The 10,566-nt window shown below is 38.5% G+C and overlaps 2 long non-coding RNA genes across 2 annotated transcripts; one reads left to right on the top strand and one right to left on the bottom strand.

Moving 5' to 3' along the window:
- The first annotated feature begins 3,324 nt into the window (after positions 1–3,324).
- On the top strand, positions 3,325–4,995 carry LOC146568794 (uncharacterized). The gene is made up of 3 exons (XR_014893647.1): positions 3,325–4,087; positions 4,446–4,598; positions 4,965–4,995. It is a non-coding gene; the product is annotated as an uncharacterized LOC146568794 (long non-coding RNA).
- Positions 4,996–7,139: 2,144 nt separating this feature from the next.
- Positions 7,140–10,549, bottom strand: LOC146568793 (uncharacterized). The gene is made up of 3 exons (XR_014893648.1): positions 10,380–10,549; positions 9,953–10,235; positions 7,140–9,825 (listed from the first exon to the last, which is right to left on the bottom strand). It is a non-coding gene; the product is annotated as an uncharacterized LOC146568793 (long non-coding RNA).
- Positions 10,550–10,566: the final 17 nt, after the last annotated feature.

Below are 10,566 nucleotides of genomic sequence, written 5' to 3'. Positions count from 1 at the left end.
CTTGTAATACTGTAGTTTGTTAATTAATATTAAAGCTAGAAAATTGATCCAGATTTTCAAATTATAAAAAAGAGAAGCTTTTTCACTTTTAAAAACTCTGGAATAATTCTTATGCAGGCTGTTACCTGTAATGCCACAGAAAGCCTGGAAGAAGTCATTGTGCTATTTGTGATTATTGAGCTAAAAGAGCAGTATGATCATCTAAAACTCCCCCATCTGCTTCAATCAGTCAACAGCTCTGTGGTGGACTCCAGGTTGGAGGTCATGTCTACGGACAGGTGGGAGGATTTTGTTTTTGGAAGACCCCCCCTTCTGGGTTCCCATCTGTCTGGCAGTGAATGGAATTAATGTGTCCCATAATCTGTAAACATAACCTAAAATCTGATTCAGGCCATAGAAAGCAAAAAGTCTGTGCAGTAATCTGTCCCATGATCTGCAAAACAAGCTACATATCCTCTTTTGTAACATGCTTCTTTTTCCACCAAAGAATTCTGACGTCTAAGTCGGCCTCAGAGAGCTTTCCAGCATAAAACTGCAATTTCAGAGCTTCAGTTTGATTGTAATGGAGTGCAGAAATCTCTCCAAACTGTACAGTGATTTCAGAGATGAAATGTTAAGTTACTTCATGCTGCAAGAAGGAAAAATGTAGTGGAGGGAAAAAGCTGAAATAGCTGAATGACTTTAAAGCATCAGAGGCTGAGATGTGCTGCGATAGATAAAACCCGTGTAGCAAACTGAAACTCTTTATATTACTCAGTGAACGATGTGTTCAGTGGATGTGAGTTCCCAAATTTTTTAATTAAATTTCATAATATTGTTGAGAGAAGTAACTGGGGGAAAAAATGACATAACTACTCGTCACCCTGAAAATGAGAAAAAAGAATATATTTATTCTCATGTTAGACAAGCCACAGTTCTATTTATCAGTTTGTAAAGTTGCTGACTTTAAAATGACAGTTTTTAGAAGATCGTGAGTGAACAGAGAGTGAATGCAGAGAACGTCTGAGATGAGGCCACTGTGGGGCAGGCCTGTAGAAAATGAACTGCCTGTGACTATGTTTGTGTTTGTGTGAGAGAGAGTCTGAGGAGTCAAGCCCGCTATGTAGATCTTCCAGTTCTGCTTTGTGTTTGCTATGATGTGTTTTTACATGGGCGAAAAACACTCAAGGGTCATCTGGCGAGAGGAGCTACTGTTTAACACTCCTGCTATGTTATTAGATATTTTATGGCAAAATTTCTACCTAAAGCAGAGACAATGTGCATATTCTTCTCCCCAAAATGTGCCTTTTTTACATTCTGACTATTTTTGTTTTTTTCTTTTGCCTTTTTAAATACAAATATTTCACGTGACATTTTCAGAATATTTCTTGAGATTAAAGGGAACCTTTGGACATTTTTACCACGAACCAGTTGTGTTTGTTTGTCTGACTGAGAGCAGGTGAAGTGACACTGTCCAGAAAACTGATCAGCCACCACAGTCTGAAGGCAGTTAATGGAAACGCACAACAATTTTTTGGACAGTTACATAGCTTTTGTATTTTTTTTCTCTTTTAAATAAATCAGTGACCATGTGAATACAGAAGAAGATTTCAAAGCTAATCCCCCCATTTTCAGAGGTTTTAAAAGTAATTGGACAGTTGATTATTGTATGATTATTAGTCCTATGCACATGTGAGTCTGTTTCCTGATTATTCCATAACAGATTCAATAAATAAAAGACTTGGAGTGTTTCTAGGTTTTTAGCTTGTGTTTTATAGCTTTTAATTACAAAAACTTTATGAGTGCATTCTTAAAAGAGAAGAATTACAGCTCAGGGCTCTGGGCAGCTCAGTAAAGACCCCAGAAGACAGTTAATGTGGATGATGACAGAATTATTTCCATGGTTAATAAAACCAACTTTACAACATCCATTTCTTTAAGTCTAAACACTCTTTCGGATTCATTTACAGGCCCAGTTTTCTTCCCTGCTGGGTGAAGCATTGCCTTCAGAGAATCTCAGAAACATAAATGATAAATAAAAGAAACTTTCTACATTGAAATGAATGAATGAATTCTCTTTCTTTCTTTCTTTCTAACCAGGCTGAATCAGCAGGTACAGTAGTGAAGATCAAGAACGCCCTTCGTCACATTCATGCTGCGATGTAAAGTCACACTTCTGCATCTTATGTTGCAGGAACTTTTACAGTGGCAGTTTCTCCAAACTTCCAGCAGATAAAGTCACCTCAGCTGTTGATAAGCTGACTTCTCTCACCTCGAGGGAATACTGACGTCCGAGTGTGTGATCAGGCTCAGAGTTCTAATATTTGACAGTTTTGGAAATGTTTTGGCTGCGAGCAGCCCAAAGAAAGCAGAACTGCCACAGATAAGCAGCTGAATACACTGCCACATCTCAGCTGGCTTCGGCAGCGTGGTGAAGATGGTGTTATTTGTACCCTTGTGTGCAAACACTTCATGTTCTAAAACGGGAAAAAAGGAACTTGAAACTTGCACAAGCATGAAAAGCTTGTCTGTGGTGCTGTATGAGTATCACATACTAAGTCAGTTAATGTCAGCTGCATATGTACATAACCACTTTTTGCATTAAATACATTGTCAGAGTACTAGCGATCTAAATGATAAGCTATTTATCCCCCAGCGTTTACTTTTAGAGCTCATCAGGGGTTTTAATGATAGTTCAATATTAATATTTAAGTTGACACAAGTAACACTGTCACAATGTTTGCCTTTTTTATTTAATATCTATTGAATAAAAAGCAGCTGAATCAGTTTGGTACAAAAGTCTATTTTCTCTCCAATCCCCTACCCTGCAGCTTTTCCTGTGCTCCACTCTCACATCCCCCTTGCCAGCCTGTGATCACCCTGTGATCTCGCTTGACTCCTGTTCCTGCAAATATAGCCAGTCTCCCAGTAGTGCTGCTCTGTGGCAGCTCATCCACACATTACAAATGTGTTTGACCCTCTGTGTAGCCTTAAACAACACCCTTCAATTGTATCACTGTGGCATTTTTACCAATGCAAATGCTTTAGTCTTAGTTTGTTCCTGTTTCAAGCTCCTTTTATACTGTAGTGTTTTCAAGGTAGCAGCTTGTTAGTACATATACACACAGTGTGGAGGAGAGAGAGTGCTACATGTTTTCCTTTTGGGAATTGATGGTATTGTGGTGTTTTCACATGAGTAAGTATGCTAGAAAAACGAACAACTAAAATAGCTCAGGTGGTAGAAAAAAACAAGAATTACTTGTTTCATAAATTAAATTGTGTGATAACAACGTGAACAATGCAGAAACACCTCTAACATTTCCCTGAATGTACCACTGCACTGAAAAAAAGGGACTGGCCATCTCTTGGATTTATGTAAGCATCTTGCATGCATTTAACACAATTGCCTCATGTTTTAAAGTTAAATGTAACTATATAGTGTAAAAACTACATGATATGCAGAAAGGGTGTATTAAATTGTTCATATCATGTTCAGGTGAAGTAAGTCAATAAGATAGCAACGTTAAATCTCGTGAAACCACGCGTGATTTCATCTCGCGGGCTTTGGATCGTGGTTTAAAAAAGGCATCCATCTCAGTCAAGTCGAGCAGCCAATTCTACGTTTTTGGTATGTCTTGATTTTTTGAATTCATTTTTACCATATTTCAGCCAAATGTAGTTAAACGTCTAGAGTGTCGCCATGTAACATGCTAAAAAAGAGCCGTTAGCTTATTTGCTGTTTTATCTGTTGTCAAAGAATTGGCGCTTTTTCATTTGAATTTGTCTTTGGCACAAGAGCCGTAATATCACATTAAACCTAATTACGAGGCACTCATAACATAATTTGGTTTTCTGTGTGAATAGATTTGTCAACTGACTCTTCAGTTACATTGTGTATTTACTGCACCGTGGTGTTAGTGAGATTTTGGACATTGAACAGCTTTAGCTAATATCATCAGCGGCATTATGCTAGCTTACATCCCTACCCCTCCTGCCCTCCTTTTGTTTTTGTTTTTGTTTTTGTTTTTTTTGCTGCACATTGAGAGATGACCTCTATTCTGCATTTCACCAGGAGTCAGCTGATGGATTGTGGGTTCAAGGTGTTATGGTAAGAAAGTATATTCTATTTTCGTTTCTGTAACTTAATTATAATAGGTTTTTTATAATTATTAGGTGCATGCATACTCACCCTATTAATACAACTGAGAGATCCAAAATCTGCCATAGGTTTAACTTATACCTGTATGTATTGCCAGAAAGGTGATTACTGGACTCGCATTAATGCACACTTGAACTGAAATGAGGTTGTAACTTGTGGGTTGTTGGGTTGCAAATCAGAAACAAACATCTTTGGATTTTTTTAAATCCCATAAGATCTGGAAACACAGTTTTTATTCAACAAAACATTACTGATTAACCAAGCACAGTGCCTGCTGTTATTTCAAAATAATTTTATGTCATTTCAGATAAAATGCAGCATTCCAGTGCATCCCAACCATGCCTTTACAGTCAAGGTTTCTGACGGAGCTGAGTTTTTCTCTGACAGTCTGCTGAAAGTGTTTGCAAAGTGATCAGGGGAACAGGGCACAAAGCTAAAGGATGTAGCTGCCATAATGACAGTAAGAACTTTAAAATTCTTTAACTACAAAGTGTATATGTATTGCATTAGGTCAGTAAAAGATTTTTATGCTACATCCATTGAAACAGTCAACTATTACCTGTGAGTAATGATTCCACTAAAAGGATGCCATAATTTTCGTCATGCATTTACTGGCCCACTGAGAAAAAATTATCTTTTTTTAAAAATAAATGTTCTGGAAACTATATATCCATAAAGTTGATGTCAAACAGGAACTTTTGATATTGCTTTGTAGATGCTGGTGTTGCATGTTGACTGGTTTAAAAAGTCAAGAGTTTTTGTCTGGGATCATTTTCTTCTGTGCTACTGAAAAGTTCACAAATCTCTGTTTTCTTTGTTATAATAGTCAAGGATGACATTAATGCTCGGAGTCCCTCATCACAGTGCTCCGCATCTGTGTGAAAGACAATTGCAACATCTTGGTGCAGGAGTTCATGGTGAGTGTTTTATGAGTAGATTGTGGCTTTGCAACATTTAAAAATGCATTTAGTTATCCACTTGATCCTCATTGGACTGGTTAGGACCAGTAGTCCTCTTTAATAATTTGAAGTTCACATGAGGCCTGGTAGTGAACTTGGCCGCCGGCCCTTGAGGCCCCACCCCCACCCCTGTATTAGGGGTCACATCAGTGTGAAAAAACTTTAAATTTGTCATTCTAATGAACAAAGGAAAATCCCACCAATATTTACATTAGCTTTTGTTTGAAAAAATGACCAACTGACCAACAGCTAACCAAATTGTGGGGCTGAAAGTCTAAATTCTAACATCTTCTGAGTGACATAACCTGGATTTCTGATGGGCCGGTGTCTTTCTAACAAAAACTAATGTAAAGCATTTGAAATTATTATGTTTTTCACCCTCTCTTAGAAACTCTGTTAGACCATGAATGGCAGCATGGCAGGCCACTCTTTGGCTATAGCTATTTACTATGTTGCTTGCATTGGTTTAAATTACTCTAACATTAGAACTGGTAGATTAAAAAGAGATGAGTTTAAAAAGGAATCTTAAAGAAATGTTTTGTGTTTAACCAGGACTTGACTGAGGCCACTGCACAGATTGAGAAAACCACAATGAACATCTGTCTCCAGAGGATGCGGCAGGCAATGACTTTTCTGATGTTGTTCTTCAAGATCTGGATAACGTGACCTTTGCAGTAGCCATGCTGTTTGGACCTTTTTTTATTCCTTCAACATGAGTTACCCATCACAACTCTGCTACACTTTTGAGGTGATTCAATGGGTGGTAATGGAGTTGGATGCAACTCAGCTCTCAAGAAAAGCTCACAACTAAGACAAAACTGCTCCTGCAACGAAGCTCACTGTTATGCATGTGAGGTGATCAGCTCTAGGTGAGAGGACATTTAAATCTCACACTTGTTCTGCTGCATTTTTGAAGCTCAATTCCAGGAACGGATCGCAGGGTTCATTTTTATATACTCTGCAACTGCCATGAGGACGAGCCGTTTTTTGTTGTTGTTTGTTTTTCCTTTTGCTCTGTACAAGTTCTGTTTGTCTGTTTGGCAGCATTTTTAAATTTCTCTTTGTATTTTTTCTTTCTTTTACTAGTGAAGAGATGTAGCGTGAACAGTTATACAGTCTAAATATCCCATATGGGTCGTGTGAAATGGTATTTTCAGTTTCATTCAGTTGAAGTAAAGAACGTTGAATATTTCTGAGTGTGCTGTTTTGAACCAAGATGTCACAGTATGATCAGTGCTGTAATTTTTGACAGTCACTGTATCAATGTTATTTTTGCGTCTCTTGAATAAAGGTTTTGACCTGCAAGTGCTAATTTCTTTAGTTATTGGGGTAAAATGGGTAGTGTTAATAGGAAGGTGTTTGCCAATTCAGTAACCTAATTTAATGTTAATGGAAACTAACATTACCTCAAATTGTTTAGTTATAATTGTTGTTTAACTGAATCTTGACGTTAGAGGCCTTAAATAGAATGTTTTGTATTGTTCTTTCCCAACATTTTTCAAAAGAAACGGTCCAATTTCTTTGCTGTGATTGATTCCAGAGAACACGGAAGAACTGACATTATTTAACTGTTGATTTATATAGATTCAGTAGAGGAGTAATGTCAGTTTAATTCTTTACCTACTGCAGTGAAATTAGACATGTTGTTTTGAAAGGTTACTGGTGGATGCCAGCAACCATCTTGGAAGAGAACAATACAATCTGTTATAAGGCCTCCATTTGAAAATTGTGTATTTGATACTAGAATATAATAGCAAAATGTAATTTGAAGATAACATGTAGTATTTAAGTGACCAAGTAGTATTGGGTAAAAGTTATTGAATCGTGTTGGGATAACGTGAGAAAATTGTGAAGGATTAAAATATTCCAAGAGCTCAAATTACTTCATCAAAACATGTTTAAGTCACATTTTATCAACACAAATTGCACAAGTTTATTGAACATGAATAAATTGTGTTAATTTAATTCAATTGTTTAAGTTGCTGCCAAAGCAAAACATCTGTGTGCAACAAATGTCCACCATTGAATTAAGTAAATCCAACAACATATTTTTTTCAGTGTGGCACCAGCTTTAACAGAAACTCTACAACTCTTACTACTGTTTAAACAAGGCTGTACTATGACAACACATAATTGGCCTCAGTTTGCCTGTTTTAACAATATAAAGTGCAAGTTGTAGTACCAGATTAAGCTCATGAAAATGTTACTGACCTTTTCTTCTCCCTCATGTTTTATTCTGAAACGAAAACTTTAATTCAATAAAACAGACAAGGTCGATTCTCCCCTTCTACACAGCACAGTACTGCACTGACCTGTCATATCCTCTCATACCACTCCTGACACACACACACACACACACACACACACACACACACACACACACACACACAGTCTCGCGGACACAAAAAGTCTCTTCTAACCTCTCATGTGTTCCACTCACTCTACAGACATGCAGCCTTTGTTTCAAGGTTAAATTGTCCCTGGACAGTGGGTAACAGGAGGCAACAAGAAAACATTTGCTTTCCCACTTAATATTTTCTGCTTTCCTTCACTTTTGCTATTTTTGTCATTTATGCAGACTATCCCATTTCAGTCAGTTTCTGCATTTACAACTTTTTCCATGCGCACTTAATACAAAAGGTCTTTATATCATCTAATTATAGCAAATAGTATTTTCCTAAAAAATAAGTGTTACTATTGAGAGTAATATATATAATTTAAGGGGTCATCCATTGAAGCAAAATACTTCCACAAATTCCAGATGTTTCTGCATTCATGGTTTATAGCAAAAGGCCTACAGATGTCATGCGCTGAACTACAAAAACTACCATAGGTCAGTTTTGGCATGCTACTATGTTCAAGGACAAAAACAGTGAACATTTGAAAAGGCAGACATCTAGGCACTGCTTCAAAGCAGATAACTACTGTTAGTAGTTATGTTACCAATATATAACAAGTTCACTGTGTTAGCAAGCACTGGACATTGGGGTAGAGTATTGCATTGCACGGTTTTGCTCACAGCAACAGAGTCCTGGTTTCATGGACTAGTTGTGGCCTTTCTGTGTGGAGTTTGCATGTTCTCCTGTGCCTGCGTGGGTTCACACTCGGCTATAGGAAAAGGAAAAGGCATTCTTCTACATTATTTGAACTCATCCTCTGTGTCTGTACACAATAGCATAGCAATACATCTGTGAAAACAGATAAATACAGTAATACACTTTAAAAATTACCTCTCCTAAATGTAAAACTGCAAATGTCATTATTAATCATGCAAGACAAACAATGTTTAACTTCAAATGCATGTGAACAGTTATGAAGGAGGACTTGCTTCATGGTGCTCATAATCATTAGGAAATGAAAAATCATCACTGGTCACAGGAACTTTTAGAAAAAAAGAAAGGTGAAAAAACCTGACAGTGCTTGTAAAGCCTGACTTTCACGGCTACTGCATCTGTTAAAACAACAGCAGGCGTTTCAGCAGGTGCAGTTCTCCATCCCATAACCACGCTGGACAAATGACAATAAAGTTTCCACAGAAGATTCTTTTTTTTTTTTTTATAGTTTTGGATTAGGTTTGATAAGAAAAAGGACAATCTGAGTCCTTAATAGCTGGTCATGGTGACATATGACAGGTTTGTCATAGTTGCAGCTTTGACATTTTGCTTGAAATTACAGTTTTTCTCGATTGCTAAAACACATTTCTTGAAACTACGCCTCATATCCTCACAACAGTAAACACAAATCCATAACATCTCACTCAATTTCCCAAACATCCTATTTCCAGGTCAAAATGAAGCTCTACACCCAAAACTATTCACTCCTGCTGAAAAACCAAACTTTGCCCTCAGACATCAAACACAAGCCCTCAAAAACACACACACTACAACAGAGTTTTGCACACTGGTACAATTAATTCAAAACAATAGTTCCAAAACAAATAGGTTGCTTATGGTTCTCCCCTTCAAAACCCTTGTCACATGATAAACACAAAAGACGCAACCAATGTATGTACAGTGGCACATTGTCATTCATGTACTATACAGTACAACACACACCAGAAACATTATCCCACCTCAGCATCTTGTCTTTGGTCTGGGTCAGGCCAGAGAATCTCATCCACATCACAGGCTATATTGGCCCCAGCCAGGCAGCGGGGGTAAAATCCTCTTGCATGCCTGATCCACCCCTGGCATACATCTACTGATATGTCTAGGCAGGCCTCTTCCATGGCCTGAAGGAGGTGAACACGGACATAAGGTTCTCGGTCATACACTTTCCACCGCCATGCCGAAAATAACTCCTCTATCGGGTTTAGAAAGGGAGAGTATGTAGGCAGAAAGATATTAGAAAACCTTGGGTAAACCAGTCACGAACCAGAGCAGCGCGATGGAAGCTGACGTTATCCCACACAACAACGTAGTGAGGCTGCTCTGGCTGTGCTGGTTCCCTGTAGTCCAGCTGGAACATATGTTGTCTTAAACCATCAAGAAAAGCAAGGAGAAGCATAGTGTTATAGGGTCCTAGTACGGCATGGCGGTGGAGTACCCCTCGTTGGCTGATGGCTGCGCACATAGTGACATTCCCCCCACGCTGACCAGGGACATTTACAATAGCCCGATGGCCAATTATGTTCCTCCCCCTTTTCCTTCTTTTGGTCAGGTTAAAACCTGCCTCATCCACAAAGATTATTTCATGGGGAACAGGCCGTCCTTCAATCTCAAAGATTCTCTGCAAAACACATAACACAGTAGAGTCAATCGGTACCCTGAACCACAGTTCAAGAGTGCTGAAATGGCAGCATAAACTGCCATGCTGTGATGGTACACAATACTTTATACAATATCCAAACTCATACCTGAACATATTCCACACGTTGGTTTTTCACTCTGTCAGAGTTTCGTTCGAAAGGGACTCGGTATGCCTGTTTCATCCGGAATTGATTCTTTCGGAGGATGCGGTCAATTGTGGAGAGGCTGATGGCATTTATGCCTCGAAAAAGATGATCATCCTCAATCACTCTCCTTTGAATCTCTTGCAGGCGGATTACATTATTTGCAATTACCATGTTTACAAGTTCCCTCTCTTGCTCCTCCGACAAAAGCCTTAACCTGCCTCCACCAGGTGGTCATCTCTGTGTCCTACAAAAATAGAAGCACTCATTACTGTAACTGTCACACATTCATTTTACAGGCAAATAATGGAAACATACTGAAACTCAAGACACATAAGTTCAGTAACTTAAACGTTACTGTACAAAGCAGTCTTACTGCAAGTACACCTACCTGTTTTCCTCCCTGAAGGTTCTGATGATGGAGGCAACAGTGAAGCGACTCAAATTTGGTTGTACTCGTTGCCCAGCCTCCCTCATAGTCATCCCATGGACAAGGACATGGTCAACTAAAGTGGCTCGAATTTCATCCGAGACTGACTGTCTTCTTGCCCTTGCTCTTCCCCTTCCTTGTCGCTGTC

Source organism: Mchenga conophoros, linkage group LG8 (assembly GCF_057382185.1).
Source record: "Mchenga conophoros isolate Kocher_MC1m ecotype Shallow Benthic linkage group LG8, M_conophoros_male_GT1.1, whole genome shotgun sequence".
NCBI classification, from domain to species: Eukaryota; Metazoa; Chordata; class Actinopteri; order Cichliformes; family Cichlidae; genus Mchenga; species Mchenga conophoros.
Note: the sequence above shows the minus strand (reverse complement) of the source record. Positions and strands in the feature narration are given on the sequence as shown.